Raw genomic sequence first — 23,409 nt, 5'->3', positions numbered from 1 at the left:
AAATGCGAGGACAGTAAACACACCCCACAAATGACCCCATTTTGGAAAGTAGACACTTCAAGGTATTCAGAGAGGGGCATGGTGAGTCCGTGGCAGATTTCATTTTTTTTTTGTCGCAAGTTAGAAGAAATGGATTCTTTTTTTTTTCTTTTTTTTTGTCACAAAGTGTCATTTTCCGCTTACTTGTGACAAAAAATAATATCTTCTATGAACTCACTATGCCTCTCAGTGAATACTTTGGGATGTCTTCTTTCCAAAATGGGGTCATTTGGGGGGTATTTATACTATCCTGGAATTCTAGCCTCTCATGAAACATGACAGGGGGTCAGAAAAGTCATAGTTGCTTGAAAATGGCAAAATTCACTTTTTGCACCATAGTTTGTAAACGCTATAACTTTTACCCAAACCAATAAATATACACTGAATGGTTTTTTTTTTATCAAAAACATGTTTGTCCACCTTTTTCGCGCTGCATGTATACAGAAATATTACTTTATTTGAAAATTGTCAGCACAGAAAGTTAAAAAAATCATTTTTTTGCCAAAATTCATGTCTTTTTTGATGAATATAATAAAAAGTAAAAATCGCAGGAGCAATCAAATAGCACCAAAAGAAAGCTTTATTAGTGACAAGAAAAGGAGCCAAAATTCATTTAGGTGGTAGGTTGTATGAGCGAGCAATAAACCGTGAAAGCTGCAGTGGTCTGAATGGAAAAAAAGTGGCCGGTCCTTAAGGGGTAGAAAGACTGTGGTCCTCAATCTGTACTGTCCGATTTGTACAATAAAAACATACCAATCAAATCACTGTGACCTCCAGGATTCCTCTTTGCCGTTTCTGCAGCTCCCTGCCGCAATCCTCGCCAGTTTAGGCAGTATTTACAAACAAAAAAGATGGCCGCTAACCAGGAAGTGATGTATGTATGTATATATATATATATATATATATATATATATATGTGTGTGTGTGTGTGTGTGTGTGTGTGTGTGTATATATATATATATATATATATATATATATATATATATATATATATCATGTTACCAGTGAATTATCTGCACTCCTGTCAGGGATTCTCACAGTTTCTCAGCATGACAAGCTGAAACAGAGAGCAGAGGCCTGTCTGTGCTAATAAACAAAGCACACACAGAGCCTGCAGGGGGCGTGGAGGGGGCATGCATAACTTCTCCTTATCACAGCAGAGGCAGCACGTTCCTCTCTGTATCGACAAAGCCTGACAAAGGAAAGAAGATTAGATATATTACAGAGACAGTGCAACTAGGAAAGGCTGCAGTAATCCAGAGCACATTAGAACAGGTATAGGAACTTACAGGATAGAGGAAATAAGGCTGAAAATTTTGTTACAGAGTCTCTTTAAAAGGTCCGGCATGTACACGTTGATCAGGTAGTGTAAGGGTTAGGCCTGCTTCACACTGACAGATGAAACACATTTACCCCACTGATCACAACCACAAAGAGCTTTAGTGATAACGTCAGGTGAGCAAATAATTGTTTTTACTAGTTGACACCTCCAGAACATAAATGTTAGTCCTCTCGGCGGCAATATTTGTGTAGTGGTGACAGTCACCGTATTTGTGCACTTGTTCCCTGTAGCAGGGGCCACAAGGTAGGGATTGATATTGCCGTATGGGCATAGAGCTTGGACCAGTACAACAGAGTAACCAAGCAGTTCAGGGTGACCCAAACCACTAGGAATTTATAGGGGGACAAAAGAGCCTGAAAAGCCCTCCTACTAATAAGCAATGCTTGGTGTAATTTCCCTTCTTAAAACAGAAGAGGCGAAAAGAGATAATTTGCATATTCAGTGGTGGGGCATTGTGGGTAACTACAAATGTTCACTTATAGCTAAATCAGGCATGGGCAAACTTGGCCATCCAGCTGTTACGGAACTACAAATCCCACAATGCATTGCAGGAGTCTTACAGCCACAGTCATGACTCATAAAGGCAAATGCATTGTGGGACTTGTAGTTCCTTAACAGCTGGAGGGCCAAGTTTGCCCATGCCTGAGCTACATTATTGCAAATTTGCTTCTGTTTTAAGAAGGCAAATCACACCAAGAACCCTTTTTAGAAATGATTCTATGAAGTGTAATTCTGAAGAATGATCGCTAGATGGCAGCAGAGAATTATATTTAATTACGTTTATGCTAATGTATTTTGTAGCCTTATGTTCACCACATAATTATGTTCTGAATATCTCCCTGTGTACAGAGGTATAAAACTCCTATACATCTGACAACTTCCTACACTACATGACTCTATATAGTAAGGGCAGATAGTACTATGTATAGATGCCTCCTGCCAGTCTACAAAATGGCGACCCCAGCCCCATGTATGATGTCATGATGCCACGCCCACTGGCTGCCATTACCCAGAAGTCCCTGAGAGTGTGTGTGCTGTACACAGAGCCATGGCAGAGGCAGAGGTGCCCAATCATGAGATTCCATTGTTACAGGTAAGCCTAATTCCTTTATCACCCGCACCCCAGCACCTTCTACTCCTGATGGGCATTATAGCTCACCTGAAGTGACACCAATATGCAGGCTGACATATTTATATCATTTTATACAATGCAAGCAGTGGCATATCTACAATTCATAAGGCCCCAGCAAAACTTTAATGAGGCCTCCCAATATTCATTCACACCTCTTCCCTTGCCTCCCCTGGGGGCCCTTCACAGCCTGGGGGCCCATCTCACACGGGTCCTAAAACAAGTGTGACCATCCTGATCTTCACACCCATAACCAGTGTAGCCACAAAACCCCTGATCTGTAGTATAGTCCCCTGTATGGGAGGAAGGGTAGCAGTTGGCTCTGGCCTCCCTGTGATATCAGGTGCTCCTCCCCTCTAGTTATACCTCTGATCTGTAGTATAGTCCCCTGTATGGGAGGAAGGGAAGGGTAGTAGTTGGCTCTGGGCCCCCCTGTGATATCAGGTGCTCCTCCCCTCTAGTTATACCCTGATCTGTAGTATAGTCCCCTGTATGGGAGGAAGGGACGGGTAGTAGTTGGCTCTGGGCCCCCTGTGATATCAGGTGCTCCTCCCCTCTAGTTATACCCTGATCTGTAGTATAGTCCCCTGTATGGGAGGGAGGGAAGGGTAGTAGTTGGCTCTGGGCCCCCCTGTGATATCAGGTGCTCCTCCCCTCTAGTTATACCCTGATCTGTAGTATAGTCCCCTGTATGGGAGGAAGGGACGGGTAGTAGTTGGCTCTGGGCCCCCCTGTGATATCAGGTGCTCCTCCCCTCTAGTTATACCCTGATCTGTAGTATAGTCCCCTTTATGGGAGGAAGGGAAGGGTAGTAGTTGGCTCTGGGCCCCCCTGTGATATCAGGTGCTCCTCCCCTCTAGTTATACCCTGATCTGTAGTATAGTCCCCTGTATGGGAGTAGCTGGCTCTGGGCCCCCCTGTGATATCAGGTGCTCCTCCCCTCTAGTTATACCTCTGATCTGTAGTATAGTCCGCTGTATGGGAGGAATGGAAGGGTAGTAGTTGGCTCTGGGCCCCCCTGTGATATCAGGTGCTCCTCCCCTCTAGTTATACCCTGATCTGTAGTATAGTCCCCTGTATGGGAGGAAGGGTAGCAGTTGGCTCTGGCCTCCCTGTGATATCAGGTGCTCCTCCCCTCTAGTTATACCTCTGATCTGTAGTATAGTCCGCTGTATGGGAGGAAGGGAAGGGTAGTAGTTGGCTCTGGGCCCCCCTGTGATATCAGGTGCTCCTCCCCTCTAGTTATACCCTGATCTGTAGTATAGTCCCCTGTATGGGAGGAAGGGAAGGGTAGCAGTTGGCTCTGGGCTCCCCTGTGATATCAGGTGCTCCTCCCCTCTAGTTATACCCTGATCTGTAGTATAGTCCCCTGTATGGGAGGAAGGGAAGGGTAGTAGTTGGCTCTGGGCCCCCCTGTGATATCAGGTGCTCCTCCCCTCTAGTTATACCCTGATCTGTAGTATAGTCCCCTGTATGGGAGGAAGGGAAGGGTAGTAGTTGGCTCTGGGCCCCCCTGTGATATCAGGTGCTCCTCCCCTCTAGTTATACCCTGATCTGTAGTATAGTCCCTTGTATGGGAGGAAGGGAAGGGTAGTTGTTTGCTCTGGGCTCCCCTGTGATATTAGGTGCTGCCCCCCTCTAGTTATACCCTGATCTGTAGTATAGTCCCCTGTATGGGAGGAAGGGGAGGGTAGTAGTTGGCTCTGGGCCCCCCTGTGATATCAGGTGCTGCCCCCCTCTAGTTATACCCTGATCTGTAGTATAGTCCCCTGTATGGGAGGAAGGGAAGGGTAGTAGTTGGCTCTGGCCCCCCTGTGATATCAGGTGCTCCTCCCCTCTAGTTATACCCTGATCTGTAGTATAGTCCCCTGTATGGGAGGAAGGGAAGGGTAGTAGTTGGCTCTGGGCCCCCCTGTGATATCAGGTGCTCCTCCCCTCTAGTTATACCCCTGATCTGTAGTATAGTCCCCTGTATGGGAGGAAGGGAAGGGTAGTAGTTGGCTCTGGGCCCCCCTGTGATATCAGGTGCTCCTCCCCTCTAGTTATACCCTGATCTGTAGTATAGTCCCCTGTATGGGAGGAAGGGAAGGGTAGTAGTTGGCTCTGGGCCCCCCTGTGATATCAGGTGCGCCTCCCCTCTAGTTATACCCTGATCTGTAGTATAGTCCCCTGTATGTGAGGAAGGGAAGGTCAGTAGTTGGCTCTGGGCCCCCCTGTGATATCAGGTGCGCCTCCCCTCTAGTTATACCCTGATCTGTAGTATAGTCCCCTGTATGTGAGGAAGGGAAGGGTAGTAGTTGGCTCTGGGCTCCCCTGTGATATCAGGTGCTCCTCCCCTCTAGTTATACCCTGATCTGTAGTATAGTCCCCTGTATGGGATGGAGGGAAGGGTAGTAGTTGGCTCTGGGCTCCCCTGTGATATCAGGTGCTCCTCCCCTCTAGTTATACCCTGATCTGTAGTATAGTCCCCTGTATGGGAGGAAGGGAAGGGTAGTAGTTGGCTCTGGGCCCCCCTGTGATATCAGGTGCTCCTCCCCTCTAGTTATACCCTGATCTGTAGTATAGTCCCCTGTATGGGAGGAAGGGTAGTAGTTGGCTCTGGGCCCCCCTGTGATATCAGGTGCGCCTCCCCTCTAGTTATACCCTGATCTGTAGTATAGTCCCCTGTATGTGAGGAAGGGAAGGGTAGTAGTTGGCTCTGGGCTCCCCTGTGATATCAGGTGCTCCTCCCCTCTAGTTATACCCTGATCTGTAGTATAGTCCCCTGTATGGGAGGGAGGGAAGGGTAGTAGTTGGCTCTGGGCTCCCCTGTGATATCAGGTGCTCCTCCCCTCTAGTTATACCCTGATCTGTAGTATAGTCCCCTGTATGGGAGGAAGGGAAGGGTAGTAGTTGGCTCTGGGCCCCCCTGTGATATCAGGTGCTCCTCCCCTCTAGTTATACCCTGATCTGTAGTATAGTCCCCTGTATGGGAGGGAGGGAAGGGTAGTAGTTGGCTCTGGGCCCCCCTGTGATATCAGGTGCTCCTCCCCTCTAGTTATACCCTGATCTGTAGTATAGTCCCCTGTATGGGAGGAAGGGAAGGGTAGTAGTTGGCTCTGGGCCCCCCTGTGATATCAGGTGCTGCCCCCCTCTAGTTATACCCTGATCTGTAGTATAGTCCCCTGTATGGGAGGAAGGGAAGGGTAGCAGTTGGCTCTGGCCTCCCTGTGATATCAGGTGCTCCTCCCCTCTAGTTATACCTCTGATCTGTAGTATAGTCCGCTGTATGGGAGGAAGGGAAGGGTAGTAGTTGGCTCTGGGCCCCCCTGTGATATCAGGTGCTCCTCCCCTCTAGTTATACCCCTGATCTGTAGTATAGTCCCCTGTATGTGAGGAAGGGAAGGTCAGTAGTTGGCTCTGGGCCCCCCTGTGATATCAGGTGCGCCTCCCCTCTAGTTATACCCTGATCTGTAGTATAGTCCCCTGTATGTGAGGAAGGGAAGGGTAGTAGTTGGCTCTGGGCTCCCCTGTGATATCAGGTGCTCCTCCCCTCTAGTTATACCCTGATCTGTAGTATAGTCCCCTGTATGGGAGGAAGGGTAGTAGTTGGCTCTGGGCCCCCCTGTGATATCAGGTGCGCCTCCCCTCTAGTTATACCCTGATCTGTAGTATAGTCCCCTGTATGTGAGGAAGGGAAGGGTAGTAGTTGGCTCTGGGCTCCCCTGTGATATCAGGTGCTCCTCCCCTCTAGTTATACCCTGATCTGTAGTATAGTCCCCTGTATGGGAGGGAGGGAAGGGTAGTAGTTGGCTCTGGGCTCCCCTGTGATATCAGGTGCTCCTCCCCTCTAGTTATACCCTGATCTGTAGTATAGTCCCCTGTATGGGAGGAAGGGAAGGGTAGTAGTTGGCTCTGGGCCCCCCTGTGATATCAGGTGCTCCTCCCCTCTAGTTATACCCCTGATCTGTAGTATAGTCCCCTGTATGTGAGGAAGGGAAGGTCAGTAGTTGGCTCTGGGCCCCCCTGTGATATCAGGTGCGCCTCCCCTCTAGTTATACCCTGATCTGTAGTATAGTCCCCTGTATGTGAGGAAGGGAAGGGTAGTAGTTGGCTCTGGGCTCCCCTGTGATATCAGGTGCTCCTCCCCTCTAGTTATACCCTGATCTGTAGTATAGTCCCCTGTATGGGAGGAAGGGTAGTAGTTGGCTCTGGGCCCCCCTGTGATATCAGGTGCGCCTCCCCTCTAGTTATACCCTGATCTGTAGTATAGTCCCCTGTATGTGAGGAAGGGAAGGGTAGTAGTTGGCTCTGGGCTCCCCTGTGATATCAGGTGCTCCTCCCCTCTAGTTATACCCTGATCTGTAGTATAGTCCCCTGTATGGGAGGGAGGGAAGGGTAGTAGTTGGCTCTGGGCTCCCCTGTGATATCAGGTGCTCCTCCCCTCTAGTTATACCCTGATCTGTAGTATAGTCCCCTGTATGGGAGGAAGGGAAGGGTAGTAGTTGGCTCTGGGCCCCCCTGTGATATCAGGTGCTCCTCCCCTCTAGTTATACCCTGATCTGTAGTATAGTCCCCTGTATGGGAGGAAGGGTAGTAGTTGGCTCTGGGCCCCCCTGTGATATCAGGTGCGCCTCCCCTCTAGTTATACCCTGATCTGTAGTATAGTCCCCTGTATGTGAGGAAGGGAAGGGTAGTAGTTGGCTCTGGGCTCCCCTGTGATATCAGGTGCTCCTCCCCTCTAGTTATACCCTGATCTGTAGTATAGTCCCCTGTATGGGAGGGAGGGAAGGGTAGTAGTTGGCTCTGGGCTCCCCTGTGATATCAGGTGCTCCTCCCCTCTAGTTATACCCTGATCTGTAGTATAGTCCCCTGTATGGGAGGAAGGGAAGGGTAGTAGTTGGCTCTGGGCCCCCCTGTGATATCAGGTGCTCCTCCCCTCTAGTTATACCCTGATCTGTAGTATAGTCCCCTGTATGGGAGGGAGGGAAGGGTAGTAGTTGGCTCTGGGCCCCCCTGTGATATCAGGTGCTCCTCCCCTCTAGTTATACCCTGATCTGTAGTATAGTCCCCTGTATGGGAGGGAGGGAAGGGTAGTAGTTGGCTCTGGGCTCCCCTGTGATATCAGGTGCTCCTCCCCTCTAGTTATACCCTGATCTGAAGTATAGTCCCCTGTATGGGAGGAAGGGAAGGGTAGTAGTTGGCTCTGGGCCCCCCTGTGATATCAGGTGCTCCTCCCCTCTAGTTATACCCTGATCTGAAGTATAGTCCCCTGTATGGGAGGAAGGGAAGGGTAGTAGGTGGCTCTGGGCTCCCCTGTGATATCAGGTGCTCCTCCCTCTAGTTATACCCTGATCTGTAGTATAGTCCCCTGTATGGGAGGAAGGGAAGGGTAGTAGTTGGCTCTGGGCCCTCCTGTGATATCAGGCGCTGCTCCCCTCTAGTTATACCCTGATCTGTAGTATAGTCCCCTGTATGGGAGGAAGGGAAGGGTAGTAGTTGGCTCTGGGCCCCCCTGTGATATCAGGTGCTGCTCCCCTCTAGTTATACCCTGATCTGTAGTATAGTCCCCTGTATGGGAGGGAGGGAAGGGTAGTAGTTGGCTCTGGGCCCCCCTGTGATATCAGGTGCTGCTCCCCTCTAGTTATACCCTGATCTGTAGTATAGTCCCCTGTATGGGAGGAAGGGAAGGGTAGTAGGTGGCTCTGGGCCCCCCTGTGATATCAGGTGCTGCTCCCCTCTAGTTATACCCTGATCTGTAGTATAGTCCCCTGTATGGGAGGAAGGGACGGGTAGTAGTTGGCTCTGGGCCCCCCTGTGATATCAGGTGCTCCTCCCCTCTAGTTATACCCTGATCTGTAGTATAGTCCCCTTTATGGGAGGAAGGGAAGGGTAGTAGTTGGCTCTGGGCCCCCCTGTGATATCAGGTGCTCCTCCCCTCTAGTTATACCCTGATCTGTAGTATAGTCCCCTGTATGGGAGTAGCTGGCTCTGGGCCCCCCTGTGATATCAGGTGCTCCTCCCCTCTAGTTATACCTCTGATCTGTAGTATAGTCCGCTGTATGGGAGGAATGGAAGGGTAGTAGTTGGCTCTGGGCCCCCCTGTGATATCAGGTGCTCCTCCCCTCTAGTTATACCCTGATCTGTAGTATAGTCCCCTGTATGGGAGGAAGGGTAGCAGTTGGCTCTGGCCTCCCTGTGATATCAGGTGCTCCTCCCCTCTAGTTATACCTCTGATCTGTAGTATAGTCCGCTGTATGGGAGGAAGGGAAGGGTAGTAGTTGGCTCTGGGCCCCCCTGTGATATCAGGTGCTCCTCCCCTCTAGTTATACCCTGATCTGTAGTATAGTCCCCTGTATGGGAGGAAGGGAAGGGTAGCAGTTGGCTCTGGGCTCCCCTGTGATATCAGGTGCTCCTCCCCTCTAGTTATACCCTGATCTGTAGTATAGTCCCCTGTATGGGAGGAAGGGAAGGGTAGTAGTTGGCTCTGGGCCCCCCTGTGATATCAGGTGCTCCTCCCCTCTAGTTATACCCTGATCTGTAGTATAGTCCCCTGTATGGGAGGAAGGGAAGGGTAGTAGTTGGCTCTGGGCCCCCCTGTGATATCAGGTGCTCCTCCCCTCTAGTTATACCCTGATCTGTAGTATAGTCCCTTGTATGGGAGGAAGGGAAGGGTAGTTGTTTGCTCTGGGCTCCCCTGTGATATTAGGTGCTGCCCCCCTCTAGTTATACCCTGATCTGTAGTATAGTCCCCTGTATGGGAGGAAGGGGAGGGTAGTAGTTGGCTCTGGGCCCCCCTGTGATATCAGGTGCTGCCCCCCTCTAGTTATACCCTGATCTGTAGTATAGTCCCCTGTATGGGAGGAAGGGAAGGGTAGTAGTTGGCTCTGGCCCCCCTGTGATATCAGGTGCTCCTCCCCTCTAGTTATACCCTGATCTGTAGTATAGTCCCCTGTATGGGAGGAAGGGAAGGGTAGTAGTTGGCTCTGGGCCCCCCTGTGATATCAGGTGCTCCTCCCCTCTAGTTATACCCCTGATCTGTAGTATAGTCCCCTGTATGGGAGGAAGGGAAGGGTAGTAGTTGGCTCTGGGCCCCCCTGTGATATCAGGTGCTCCTCCCCTCTAGTTATACCCTGATCTGTAGTATAGTCCCCTGTATGGGAGGAAGGGAAGGGTAGTAGTTGGCTCTGGGCCCCCCTGTGATATCAGGTGCGCCTCCCCTCTAGTTATACCCTGATCTGTAGTATAGTCCCCTGTATGTGAGGAAGGGAAGGTCAGTAGTTGGCTCTGGGCCCCCCTGTGATATCAGGTGCGCCTCCCCTCTAGTTATACCCTGATCTGTAGTATAGTCCCCTGTATGTGAGGAAGGGAAGGGTAGTAGTTGGCTCTGGGCTCCCCTGTGATATCAGGTGCTCCTCCCCTCTAGTTATACCCTGATCTGTAGTATAGTCCCCTGTATGGGATGGAGGGAAGGGTAGTAGTTGGCTCTGGGCTCCCCTGTGATATCAGGTGCTCCTCCCCTCTAGTTATACCCTGATCTGTAGTATAGTCCCCTGTATGGGAGGAAGGGAAGGGTAGTAGTTGGCTCTGGGCCCCCCTGTGATATCAGGTGCTCCTCCCCTCTAGTTATACCCTGATCTGTAGTATAGTCCCCTGTATGGGAGGAAGGGTAGTAGTTGGCTCTGGGCCCCCCTGTGATATCAGGTGCGCCTCCCCTCTAGTTATACCCTGATCTGTAGTATAGTCCCCTGTATGTGAGGAAGGGAAGGGTAGTAGTTGGCTCTGGGCTCCCCTGTGATATCAGGTGCTCCTCCCCTCTAGTTATACCCTGATCTGTAGTATAGTCCCCTGTATGGGAGGGAGGGAAGGGTAGTAGTTGGCTCTGGGCTCCCCTGTGATATCAGGTGCTCCTCCCCTCTAGTTATACCCTGATCTGTAGTATAGTCCCCTGTATGGGAGGAAGGGAAGGGTAGTAGTTGGCTCTGGGCCCCCCTGTGATATCAGGTGCTCCTCCCCTCTAGTTATACCCTGATCTGTAGTATAGTCCCCTGTATGGGAGGGAGGGAAGGGTAGTAGTTGGCTCTGGGCCCCCCTGTGATATCAGGTGCTCCTCCCCTCTAGTTATACCCTGATCTGTAGTATAGTCCCCTGTATGGGAGGAAGGGAAGGGTAGTAGTTGGCTCTGGGCCCCCCTGTGATATCAGGTGCTGCCCCCCTCTAGTTATACCCTGATCTGTAGTATAGTCCCCTGTATGGGAGGAAGGGAAGGGTAGCAGTTGGCTCTGGCCTCCCTGTGATATCAGGTGCTCCTCCCCTCTAGTTATACCTCTGATCTGTAGTATAGTCCGCTGTATGGGAGGAAGGGAAGGGTAGTAGTTGGCTCTGGGCCCCCCTGTGATATCAGGTGCTCCTCCCCTCTAGTTATACCCCTGATCTGTAGTATAGTCCCCTGTATGTGAGGAAGGGAAGGTCAGTAGTTGGCTCTGGGCCCCCCTGTGATATCAGGTGCGCCTCCCCTCTAGTTATACCCTGATCTGTAGTATAGTCCCCTGTATGTGAGGAAGGGAAGGGTAGTAGTTGGCTCTGGGCTCCCCTGTGATATCAGGTGCTCCTCCCCTCTAGTTATACCCTGATCTGTAGTATAGTCCCCTGTATGGGAGGAAGGGTAGTAGTTGGCTCTGGGCCCCCCTGTGATATCAGGTGCGCCTCCCCTCTAGTTATACCCTGATCTGTAGTATAGTCCCCTGTATGTGAGGAAGGGAAGGGTAGTAGTTGGCTCTGGGCTCCCCTGTGATATCAGGTGCTCCTCCCCTCTAGTTATACCCTGATCTGTAGTATAGTCCCCTGTATGGGAGGGAGGGAAGGGTAGTAGTTGGCTCTGGGCTCCCCTGTGATATCAGGTGCTCCTCCCCTCTAGTTATACCCTGATCTGTAGTATAGTCCCCTGTATGGGAGGAAGGGAAGGGTAGTAGTTGGCTCTGGGCCCCCCTGTGATATCAGGTGCTCCTCCCCTCTAGTTATACCCTGATCTGTAGTATAGTCCCCTGTATGGGAGGAAGGGTAGTAGTTGGCTCTGGGCCCCCCTGTGATATCAGGTGCGCCTCCCCTCTAGTTATACCCTGATCTGTAGTATAGTCCCCTGTATGTGAGGAAGGGAAGGGTAGTAGTTGGCTCTGGGCTCCCCTGTGATATCAGGTGCTCCTCCCCTCTAGTTATACCCTGATCTGTAGTATAGTCCCCTGTATGGGAGGGAGGGAAGGGTAGTAGTTGGCTCTGGGCTCCCCTGTGATATCAGGTGCTCCTCCCCTCTAGTTATACCCTGATCTGTAGTATAGTCCCCTGTATGGGAGGAAGGGAAGGGTAGTAGTTGGCTCTGGGCCCCCCTGTGATATCAGGTGCTCCTCCCCTCTAGTTATACCCTGATCTGTAGTATAGTCCCCTGTATGGGAGGGAGGGAAGGGTAGTAGTTGGCTCTGGGCCCCCCTGTGATATCAGGTGCTCCTCCCCTCTAGTTATACCCTGATCTGTAGTATAGTCCCCTGTATGGGAGGGAGGGAAGGGTAGTAGTTGGCTCTGGGCTCCCCTGTGATATCAGGTGCTCCTCCCCTCTAGTTATACCCTGATCTGAAGTATAGTCCCCTGTATGGGAGGAAGGGAAGGGTAGTAGTTGGCTCTGGGCCCCCCTGTGATATCAGGTGCTCCTCCCCTCTAGTTATACCCTGATCTGAAGTATAGTCCCCTGTATGGGAGGAAGGGAAGGGTAGTAGGTGGCTCTGGGCTCCCCTGTGATATCAGGTGCTCCTCCCTCTAGTTATACCCTGATCTGTAGTATAGTCCCCTGTATGGGAGGAAGGGAAGGGTAGTAGTTGGCTCTGGGCCCTCCTGTGATATCAGGCGCTGCTCCCCTCTAGTTATACCCTGATCTGTAGTATAGTCCCCTGTATGGGAGGAAGGGAAGGGTAGTAGTTGGCTCTGGGCCCCCCTGTGATATCAGGTGCTGCTCCCCTCTAGTTATACCCTGATCTGTAGTATAGTCCCCTGTATGGGAGGGAGGGAAGGGTAGTAGTTGGCTCTGGGCCCCCCTGTGATATCAGGTGCTGCTCCCCTCTAGTTATACCCTGATCTGTAGTATAGTCCCCTGTATGGGAGGAAGGGAAGGGTAGTAGGTGGCTCTGGGCCCCCCTGTGATATCAGGTGCTGCTCCCCTCTAGTTATACCCTGATCTGTAGTATAGTCCCCTGTATGGGAGGAAGGGAAGGGTAGTAGTTGGCTCTGGGCCCCCCTGTGATATCAGGTGCTGCTCCCCTCTAGTTATACCCTGATCTGTAGTATAGTCCCCTGTATGGGAGGGAGGGAAGGGTAGTAGTTGGCTCTGGGGCCCCCTGTGATATCAGGTGCTCCTCCCTCTAGTTATACCCTGATCTGTAGTATAGTCCCCTGTATGGGAGGAAGGGAAGGGTAGTAGGTGGCTCTGGGCCCCCCTGTGATATCAGGTGCTCCTCCCTCTAGTTATACCCTGATCTGTAGTATAGTCCCCTGTATGGGAGGGAGGGAAGGGTAGTAGTTGGCTCTGGGCCCCCCTGTGATATCAGGTGCTCCTCCCCTCTAGTTACACCCTGATCTGTAGTATAGTCCCCTGTATGGGAGGAAGGGAAGGTCAGTAGTTGGCTCTGGGCTCCCCTGTGATATCAGGTGCTGCTCCCCTCTAGTTATACCCTGATCTGTAGTATAGCCCCCTGTATGGGAGGAAGGGGAGGGTAGTAGTTGGCTCTGGGCCCCCTGTGATATCAGGTGCTCCTCCCCTCTAGTTATACCCCGATCTGTAGTATAGTCCCCTGTATGGGAGGGAGGGAAGGGTAGTAGTTGGCTCTGGGCACCCCTGTGATATCAGGTGCGCCTCCCCTCTAGTTATACCCTAATCTGTAGTATAGTCTCCTGTATGGGAGGGAGGGAAGGGTAGTAGTTGGCTCTGGGCCCCCCTGTGATATCAGGTACTCCTCCCCTCTAGTTATACCCTGATCTGTAGTATAGTCCCCTGTATGGGAGGAAGCGAAGGGTAGTAGTTGGCTCTGGCTCCCCTGTGATATCAGGTGCTCCTCCCCTCTAGTTATACCCTGATCTGTAGTATAGTCCCCTGTATGGGAGGAAGGGAAGGGTAGTAGTTGGCTCTGGGCCCCCCTGTGATATCAGGTGCTCCTCCCCTCTAGTTATACCCTGATCTGTAGTATAGTCCCCTGTATGGGAGGGAGGGAAGGGTAGTAGTTGGCTCTGGGCCCCCCTGTGATATCAGGTGCTCCTCCCCTCTAGTTATACCCTGATCTGTAGTATAGTCCCCTGTATGGGAGGGAGGGAAGGGTAGTAGTTGGCTCTGGGCTCCCCTGTGATATCAGGTGCTCCTCCCCTCTAGTTATACCCTGATCTGAAGTATAGTCCCCTGTATGGGAGGAAGGGAAGGGTAGTAGTTGGCTCTGGGCCCCCCTGTGATATCAGGTGCTCCTCCCCTCTAGTTATACCCTGATCTGAAGTATAGTCCCCTGTATGGGAGGAAGGGAAGGGTAGTAGTTGGCTCTGGGCTCCCCTGTGATATCAGGTGCTCCTCCCTCTAGTTATACCCTGATCTGTAGTATAGTCCCCTGTATGGGAGGAAGGGAAGGGTAGTAGTTGGCTCTGGGCCCTCCTGTGATATCAGGCGCTGCTCCCCTCTAGTTATACCCTGATCTGTAGTATAGTCCCCTGTATGGGAGGAAGGGAAGGGTAGTAGTTGGCTCTGGGCCCCCCTGTGATATCAGGTGCTGCTCCCCTCTAGTTATACCCTGATCTGTAGTATAGTCCCCTGTATGGGAGGGAGGGAAGGGTAGTAGTTGGCTCTGGGCCCCCCTGTGATATCAGGTGCTGCTCCCCTCTAGTTATACCCTGATCTGTAGTATAGTCCCCTGTATGGGAGGAAGGGAAGGGTAGTAGGTGGCTCTGGGCCCCCCTGTGATATCAGGTGCTGCTCCCCTCTAGTTATACCCTGATCTGTAGTATAGTCCCCTGTATGGGAGGAAGGGAAGGGTAGTAGTTGGCTCTGGGCCCCCCTGTGATATCAGGTGCTGCTCCCCTCTAGTTATACCCTGATCTGTAGTATAGTCCCCTGTATGGGAGGGAGGGAAGGGTAGTAGTTGGCTCTGAGACCCCCTGTGATATCAGGTGCTCCTCCCTCTAGTTATACCCTGATCTGTAGTATAGTCCCCTGTATGGGAGGAAGGGAAGGGTAGTAGGTGGCTCTGGGCCCCCCTGTGATATCAGGTGCTCCTCCCTCTAGTTATACCCTGATCTGTAGTATAGTCCCCTGTATGGGAGGGAGGGAAGGGTAGTAGTTGGCTCTGGGCCCCCCTGTGATATCAGGTGCTCCTCCCTCTAGTTATACCCTGATCTGTAGTATAGTCCCCTGTATGGGAGGAAGGGAAGGGTAGTAGGTGGCTCTGGGCCCCCCTGTGATATCAGGTGCTGCTCCCCTCTAGTTATACCCTGATCTGTAGTATAGTCCCCTGTATGGGAGGAAGGGAAGGGTAGTAGTTGGCTCTGGGCCCCCCTGTGATATCAGGTGCTGCTCCCCTCTAGTTATACCCTGATCTGTAGTATAGTCCCCTGTATGGGAGGGAGGGAAGGGTAGTAGTTGGCTCTGAGACCCCCTGTGATATCAGGTGCTCCTCCCTCTAGTTATACCCTGATCTGTAGTATAGTCCCCTGTATGGGAGGAAGGGAAGGGTAGTAGGTGGCTCTGGGCCCCCCTGTGATATCAGGTGCTCCTCCCTCTAGTTATACCCTGATCTGTAGTATAGTCCCCTGTATGGGAGGGAGGGAAGGGTAGTAGTTGGCTCTGGGCCCCCCTGTGATATCAGGTGCTCCTCCCCTCTAGTTACACCCTGATCTGTAGTATAGTCCCCTGTATGGGAGGAAGGGAAGGTCAGTAGTTGGCTCTGGGCTCCCCTGTGATATCAGGTGCTGCTCCCCTCTAGTTATACCCTGATCTGTAGTATAGTCCCCTGTATGGGAGGAAGGGAAGGGTAGTAGGTGGCTCTGGGCCCCCCTGTGATATCAGGTGCTGCTCCCCTCTAGTTATACCCTGATCTGTAGTATAGTCCCCTGTATGGGAGGAAGGGAAGGGTAGTAGTTGGCTCTGGGCCCCCCTGTGATATCAGGTGCTGCTCCCCTCTAGTTATACCCTGATCTGTAGTATAGTCCCCTGTATGGGAGGGAGGGAAGGGTAGTAGTTGGCTCTGAGACCCCCTGTGATATCAGGTGCTCCTCCCTCTAGTTATACCCTGATCTGTAGTATAGTCCCCTGTATGGGAGGAAGGGAAGGGTAGTAGGTGGCTCTGGGCCCCCCTGTGATATCAGGTGCTCCTCCCTCTAGTTATACCCTGATCTGTAGTATAGTCCCCTGTATGGGAGGGAGGGAAGGGTAGTAGTTGGCTCTGGGCCCCCCTGTGATATCAGGTGCTCCTCCCCTCTAGTTACACCCTGATCTGTAGTATAGTCCCCTGTATGGGAGGAAGGGAAGGTCAGTAGTTGGCTCTGGGCTCCCCTGTGATATCAGGTGCTGCTCCCCTCTAGTTATACCCTGATCTGTAGTATAGTCCCCTGTATGGGAGGAAGGGAAGGGTAGTAGTTGGCTCTGGGCTCCCTTGTGATATCAGGTGCTGCCCCCTCTAGTTATACCCTGATCTGTAGTATAGCCCCCTGTATGGGAGGAAGGGGAGGGTAGTAGTTGGCTCTGGGCCCCCTGTGATATCAGGTGCTCCTCCCCTCTAGTTATACCCCGATCTGTAGTATAGTCCCCTGTATGGGAGGGAGGGAATGGTAGTAGTTGGCTCTGGGCCCCCCTGTGATATCAGGTGTGCCTCCCCTCTAGTTATACCCTGATCTGTAGTATAGTCTCCTGTATGGGAGGGAGGGAAGGGTAGTAGTTGGCTCTGGGCCCCCCTGTGATATCAGGTACTCCTCCCCTCTAGTTATACCCTGATCTGTAGTATAGTCCCCTGTATGGGAGGAAGCGAAGGGTAGTAGTTGGCTCTGGCTCCCCTGTGATATCAGGTGCTCCTCCCCTCTAGTTATACCCTGATCTGTAGTATAGTCCCCTGTATGGGAGGAAGGGAAGGGTAGTAGTTGGCTCTGGGCCCCCCTGTGATATCAGGTACTTCTCCCCTCTAGTTATACCCTGATCTGTAGTATAGTCCCCTGTATGGGAGGAAGCGAAGGGTAGTAGTTGGCTCTGGGCCCCCTGTGATATCAGGTGCTCCTCCCCTCTAGTTATACCCTGATATGTAGTATAGTCCCCTGTATGGGAGGAAGGGAAGGGTAGTAGTTGGCTCTGGGCCCCCCTGTGATATCAGGTGCTCCTCCCCTCTAGTTATACCCTGATCTGTAGTATAGTCCCCTGTATGGGAGGAAGGGAAGGGTAGTAGTTGGCTCTGGGCCCCCCTGTGATATCAGGTGCTGTTCCCCTCTAGTTATACCCTGATCTGTAGTATAGTCCCGTGTATGGGAGGAAGGGTAGTAGTTGGCTCTGGGCCCCCTGTGATATCAGGTGCTCCTCCCCTCTAGTTATACCCTGATCTGTAGTATAGTCCCCTGTATGGGAGGAAGGGAAGGGTAGTAGTTGGCTCTGGGCCCCCCTGTGATATCAGGCGCTTCTCCCCTCTAGTTATACCCTGATCTGTAGTGTAGTCCCCTGTATGGGAGGAAGGGAAGGGTAGTAGTTGGCTCTGGGCCCCCCTGTGATATCAGGCGCTTCTCCCCTCTAGTTATACCCTGATCTGTAGTGTAGTCCCCTGTATGGGAGGAAGGGAAGGGTAGTAGTTGGCTCTGGGCCCCCCTGTGATATCAGGTGCTCCTCCCTCTAGTTATACCCTGATCTGTAGTATAGTCCCCTGTATGGGAGGAAGGGAAGGGTAGTAGTTGGCTCTGGGCCCCCCTGTGATATCAGGTGCTGCTCCCCTCTAGTTATACCCTGATCTGTAGTATAGTCCCCTGTATGGGAGGAAGGGAAGGGTAGTAGTTGGCTCTGGGCCCCCCTGTGATATCAGGTGCTCCTCCCCTCTAGTTATACCCTGATCTGTAGTATAGTCCCCTGTATGGGAGGAAGGGAAGGGTAGTAGTTGGCTCTGGGCCCCCCTGTGATATCAGGCGCTTCTCCCCTCTAGTTATACCCTGATCTGTAGTGTAGTCCCCTGTATGGGAGGAAGGGAAGGGTAGTAGTTGGCTCTGGGCCCCCCTGTGATATCAGGCGCTTCTCCCCTCTAGTTATACCCTGATCTGTAGTGTAGTCCCCTGTATGGGAGGAAGGGAAGGGTAGTAGTTGGCTCTGGGCCCCCCTGTGATATCAGGTGCTCCTCCCTCTAGTTATACCCTGATCTGTAGTATAGTCCCCTGTATGGGAGGAAGGGAAGGGTAGTAGTTGGCTCTGGGCCCCCCTGTGATATCAGGTGCTGCTCCCCTCTAGTTATACCCTGATCTGTAGTATAGTCCCCTGTATGGGAGGAAGGGAAGGGTAGTAGTTGGCTCTGGGCCCCCCTGTGATATCAGGTGCTCCTCCCCTCTAGTTATACCTCTGAATGCAAATTGCCTGGCAGTCCTGCTGATTCTCTGCCTCTCATACATTTATCTATAGCCCCTGAACAAGCCTGCAGATCAGATGTTTCTGACCAAAATCTCACTGGATTATCTGCATGCTTGTTTCATGTCTGTGATTTATTATTATTTTTATTATGTACAGTGGGTTGCAAAAGTATTCGGCCCCCTTGAAGTTTTCCACATTTTGTCACATTACTGCCACAAACATACATCAATTTTATTGGAATTCCACGTGAAAGACCAATACAAAGTGGTGTACATGTGAGAAGTGGCTCGAAAGTCATACATAATTCCAAACATTTTTTTTACAAATAACTGCAAAGTGGGGTGTGCGTAATTATTCGGCCCCCTGAGTCAATACTTTGTAGAACCACCTTTTGCTGCAATTACAGCTGCCAGTCTTTTAGGGTATGTCTCTACCAGCTTTGCACATCTAGAGACTGAAATCCTTGCCCATTCTTCTTTGCAAAACAGCTCCAGCTCAGTCAGATTAGATGGACAGCGTTTGTAAACAGCAGTTTTCAGATCTTGCCACAGATTCTCGATTGGATTTAGATCTGGACTTTGACTGGGCCATTCTAACACATAGATATGTTTTGTTTTAAACCATTCCATTGTTGCCCTGGCTTTATGTTTAGGGTCATTGTCCTTCTGGAAGTTGAACCTCTGCCCCAGTCTCAAGTCTTTTGCAGTCTCCAAGAGGTTTTCTTCCAAGTTTGCCATGTATTTGGCTCCATCCATCTTCCCATTAACTCTGACCAGCTTCCCTGTCCCTGCTGAAGAGATGCACCCCCAGAGCATGATGCTGCCACCACCATATTTGACAGTGGGCATGGTGTGTTCAGAGTGATGTGCAGTGTTAGTTTTCTGCTACACATAGCGTTTTGCATTTTGGCCAAAAAGTCCCATTTTGGTCTCATCTGACCAGAGCGCCTTCTTTCACATGGTTGCTGTGTCCCCCACATGGCTTGTGGCAAACTGCAAACGGGACTTCTTATGCTTTCTGTTAACAATGCCTTTCTTCTTGCCACTCTTCCATAAAGGCTAACTTTGTGCAGTGCATGACTAATAGTTGTCCTATGGACAGAGTCTCCCACCTGAGCTGTAGATCTCTGCAGCTCATCCAGAGTCACCATAGGCCTCTTGACTGCATTTCTGATCAGTGCTCTCCTTGTGCGGCCTGTGAGTTTAGGTGGACGGCCTTGTCTTGGTAGGTTTACAGTTGTGCCATACTCCTTCCATTTCTGAATGATCGCTTGAACAGTGCTTCGTGGGATGTTCAAGGCTTTGGAAATCTTTTTGTAGCCTAAGCCTGCTTTAAATTTCTCAATAACTTGATCCCTGACCTGTCTGGTGTGTTCTTTGGACTTCATGGTGTTGCTGCTCCCAATATTCTCTTAGACAACCTCTGAGGCCCTCACAGAGCAGCTGTATTTGTACTGACATTAAATTACACACAGGTGCACTCTATTTAGTCATTAGCACTCATCAGGCAATGTCTATGGGCAACTGACTGCACTCAGAATAAAGGGGGCCGAATAATTATGCACACACCACTTTGCAGTTATTTATTTGTAAAAAATGTTTGGAATCATGTATGATTTTCGTTCCACTTCTAATGTGTACACCACTTTGTGTTGGTCTTTCATGTGGAATTCCAATAAAATTGATTAATGTTTGTGGCAGTAATGTGACAAGATGTGGAAAACTTCAAGGGGGCCGAATACTTTTGCAACCCACTGTATTTATATAGCACTGACATCTTCTGCAGCACGTTACAGAGTACATAGTCATGTCACTGACTGTCCTCAGAAGAGCTCACAATCTAATCCCTACCACAGTCAATTGTCCACTATGGCCTCGATTCACTAACTGGCGATAAGCAGGTTAGGAAGCCTTAACAGTTTGTGGGCACAACCCACAGCGTTAGGTGGTTTGCGCCCATAGGACCACCCACATCGCGCGCAGCACGGCGGGACAGTAATAGTGCGCAGTGCAACATTATCATCGCACCCGCTATCCTGTAAACGTTGCATCAATACACTCGGGGGCACCAGGTGCGCCATTTACAGGGCAGCAGGTGTGACGTTATCATTGCACAGCGCACTATTACTGTCCAGCCGCGCTGCGTGCAATGTGGGTGGTCCTGTGGGCGATGTAGCTTTGCGCTGCTATTACTGCACGCAAAGCTACTTAAGATGCGCTAATGGGCTTTTCACAGCGGAGCTAACACTTAGTGCCACTTTGTGAATCAAGCCCTATATATTCAGACCCAACTGCAGCCAAAGAGATCAGCAGGATGCCAGACAATGGATATTATTTAAAAGAAAAGAAATATGGCAGCCTCCATATACCTCTCGCTTCAAGTGTTGTCGGGTGTTTAGTCAAACGATTGTATAAATCGTTACCGAAAATATAAAATCAATAGTCCAAAGTTCCTGAAATAGTGGGAGGAGTTTGACTATGGTATACGCCCAACTTTTGAGTTTGTCTTTCGTTGGTCTCTCACAGTACTGGTTTAAGCATGCAAACGTAGACCAATTTGTAAAGGTATTAATTTAATATCGAATAAATATGACAATGTAGAATTGCACTTTTGATTCAAACAAACTTGTAAGGTTATTCTTACAATGAGTTACATAACATGACTTATTTTAATCAGTTAGCAAATAGAGATAGCTCGAACCTCCGATTTTAGGTTCGCGAACCTCGAACGCGAACTTCCGCAAAAGTTGCGAACCGCTAATAGACTTCAATGGGGAGGCGAACTTTGAAAACTAGAAACATTTATGCTGGCCACAAAAGTGATGGAAAAGATGTTTCAAGGGATCTAACACCTGGAGGGGGCGTGGCGGAGTGGGATACACGCCAAAAGTCCCTGGGAAAAATCCGGATTTGATGGACAGCGGCGTTTTAAGGGCAGAAATCACATTTTATTGCTAAATTGGAGGCCTAAAATGCTTTAAAACATCTTGCATGTGTAAACATCAATCAGGGAGTGTAATTAGAGTACTGCTTCACACTGACACACCAAACTCACTGTGTAACGCACCGCAAACAGCTGATTGTGTAGTGACGGCCGTACTGGACTGGTGTGCACCATGGCGAGAGTGCGGGCCGTGGCGGTGTTCAAGCCCATATGGTTGCCGGGCTGTGGTAGATCAGTGACAGAACAACAGTGACTGTCCAGCTGATCGAATTTGGTATGTCCACAATGAAGCAACAACCTTTTATCTTTGGTGTGCCCCCCCCCCCTCCTCATATAGCCGGCGGTCACGGCTTCATTGTGATTCGCAAGCCCCTTCACCGCGGCAAGTTAATGATCACGAAGGGGAATGGGCACATGTACATGCCTTTTTTTGTTGTTGTTGCAGCCGCAGTGCAGCCAGAAAAATTAGGCAGGCATGTACACGCACCAGAAAAATTATTGTAGTGGCCGCTGCTAGTAGCGGCCTTAAAAATTCAGGAATCCACCTGGAGTCCTGGACTCTGTTGGTGGTGGCGGAGAAGGCAGTCAAGCGGCCTGCGGGCAGAGATGCTGTGTGGGGAGCGACTTAGTCTTGGGGCAGGCAGTCACACGGCGGGCAGGCAGAGATGCTGTGTGTGGGGACTGACTGAGTCTTCGGGTGGGCAGTAGCCCTCCGGGATCCACGCCTCATTCATTTTGATAAAGGTGAGGTACTGAACACTTTTTTGACCTAGGCGACTTCTCTTCTCAGTGACAATGCTTCCAGCTGCGCTGAAGGTCCTTTCTGACAGGATGCTTGAGGCAGGGCAAGACAGAAGTTGGATGGCAAATTGTGACAGCTCTGGCCACAGGTCAAGCCTGCGCACCCAGTAGTCCAGGGGTACATCGCTGCTCATAGTGTCTACATCCACAGTTAAGGCTAGGTAGCCGGCTACCTGCCGGTCGAGGGTGGGTGGATCTGGAAGGGCGAGGCGTTGGACTAAAGAATGTCCGCATGTCCGACATCACCATGAGATTGCTGGAGCGTCCTGTCCTTGCCTGCGTGGACATGGGAGAAGGATTTCTGGCAGTGGTGCCTTTTATTCCATTGTGCTGTGACATCACCCTTAAATGCACTGTAAAGCATAGTTGCCAGCTAATTCTGCAAGTGCTGCATCCTTTCTGCCTTCTGGTGAGTTGGTAACATCTCCGCCACTTTGTGCTTATTATACCGAGGGTCTAGTAGCGTGGCCACCCAATACAGGTCATTCCCCTTGAGTTTTTTATATGGGGGTCCCTCGACAGGCTGGACAGCAAGAAAGCTGCCATCTGCACAAATTTGGATGCAGACATACTATCCATCTCCTCTTGCTCTTCCTCAGTGATGTCAGGCAAGTTCTCCTCCTCCCCCAGCCACAAAGAATACCACGGGAAAGTTGAGCAGCACAAGCCCCTTGCAACACCTGCTGCGGTTGTTCTTCTGCCTCCCCGGTGGAAAATAAAAAACACCTTCCTCATCATCTGACTCCTCTTCCCCACACGACTCTTCCTCCTCCTCCTCCCTCTGTGCTGCTGCAGGTGTTAAGAAAACATCTGGTTCTGCTGAGAATTGATCCCACAACTCTTCCTCCTGTTCCTGTTCCTGCTCCTCCACAGCTTGATCCACCACTCTACGCCAGGAAGTAAGCGTACGGGATCAAGTCGCTGATGGTGCCTTCACTGCGACTCACCATGTTTCTCACCTCCTCAAACGGCCACATGAGCCTGCAGGCATTTCACATGAGTGTCCAGTACTTCAGCCAGAACAACCCCATCTCCCCAGAGCATGTCCTTGTACTGTAGTTGTACAACTACTGGTTGAGGCTTTCTCCTGTTGTAGCAGGCGGTTAAACATCAGGAGCATTGAATTCCAGCGAGTCAGGCTATCGCAAATCAAGCGACTCACCGGGAAGTTGTTTCTCCGCTGAATATCAGCCAAACGTGCCATGGCCGTGTAAGACTGCCTGAAATGCCCACACACCTTCCTGGACTGCTTCAGGATGTCCTGTAAGCCTGGGTACTTACACACAAATCTCTGAATTATTAGATTCAACACATCTGCCATGCAGGGTACATTTGTCAACTTTCCCAAATTCAAAGCCGAAATGAGATTGCTGCCGTTGTCACACACCACGTTGCCGATCTCCAGTTGGTGCAGGTTCAGCCACTGATCCACCTGTTTGTTAAGAGCAGCCAGGAGAGCTGCTCCAGTGTGACTCTCCGCTTTGAGGCAAGACATGTCTAAGATGGCATGACCCCATCCGTACCTGGCATGCAGCATATGCCCTGTGGAGCCAGGGCTGAGTAGCTGGAGAG

The 23,409-nt window shown here is 50.8% G+C and overlaps 2 protein-coding genes across 2 annotated transcripts in view; both read left to right on the top strand.

Annotated features, from left to right (window-relative positions):
- LOC137537221 (uncharacterized) overlaps window positions 1-23,409 on the top strand; it is a 256,733-nt gene that overhangs the window by 107,460 nt on the left and 125,864 nt on the right. The window lies entirely within an intron of this gene.
- The window catches only part of LOC137535481 (oocyte zinc finger protein XlCOF22-like), a 34,402-nt gene continuing 13,392 nt past the window's right edge, over window positions 2,400-23,409 (top strand). The window contains exon 1 of the mRNA XM_068257319.1: window positions 2,400-2,474. The gene's annotated coding sequence lies outside the window, so the exon portion shown is untranslated. The remainder of the gene's footprint in view (window positions 2,475-23,409) is intronic.

This window comes from Hyperolius riggenbachi, chromosome 10 (genome assembly GCF_040937935.1).
Source record: "Hyperolius riggenbachi isolate aHypRig1 chromosome 10, aHypRig1.pri, whole genome shotgun sequence".
In the NCBI taxonomy this organism is placed as follows: Eukaryota; Metazoa; Chordata; class Amphibia; order Anura; family Hyperoliidae; genus Hyperolius; species Hyperolius riggenbachi.
Note: the sequence above shows the minus strand (reverse complement) of the source record. Positions and strands in the feature narration are given on the sequence as shown.